We start from the raw sequence: 335 nt of genomic DNA, 5'->3' as shown, positions 1-335 counted from the left end.
ACAAACACACGACTTCATTATAAGGCATGATATATCAGTCGGTTAGCCCAGTGACTCGTTTGACTACGGTCAATTACTAATGCGTCGGAGAGGGTTACGTACGTCTCCCCTTAACACCTAGCACGGCAAAACCAGGGACATGGGGCCCGTTGTCTGAATCAAAAGTAGTCTTAACATTAGTCGTACGTGCTATCTTAGCATTAACACGAGCATTAACTTTACAATGTTACAACGTTACAACGACCCTTCGTGCTCCAGTGAGTATATCCTAACTATAATGTCTATGTGTCTGTAGTTAGCTAGGTGCCCTAAGACAACAGGGGGGGGGAGCGTTG

This window comes from Priapulus caudatus, unplaced genomic scaffold (assembly GCF_000485595.1).
Source record: "Priapulus caudatus unplaced genomic scaffold, Priapulus_caudatus-5.0.1 Scaffold518, whole genome shotgun sequence".
Classification (NCBI taxonomy): domain Eukaryota; kingdom Metazoa; phylum Priapulida; class Priapulimorpha; order Priapulimorphida; family Priapulidae; genus Priapulus; species Priapulus caudatus.
This window is presented reverse-complemented; position numbering follows the sequence as displayed.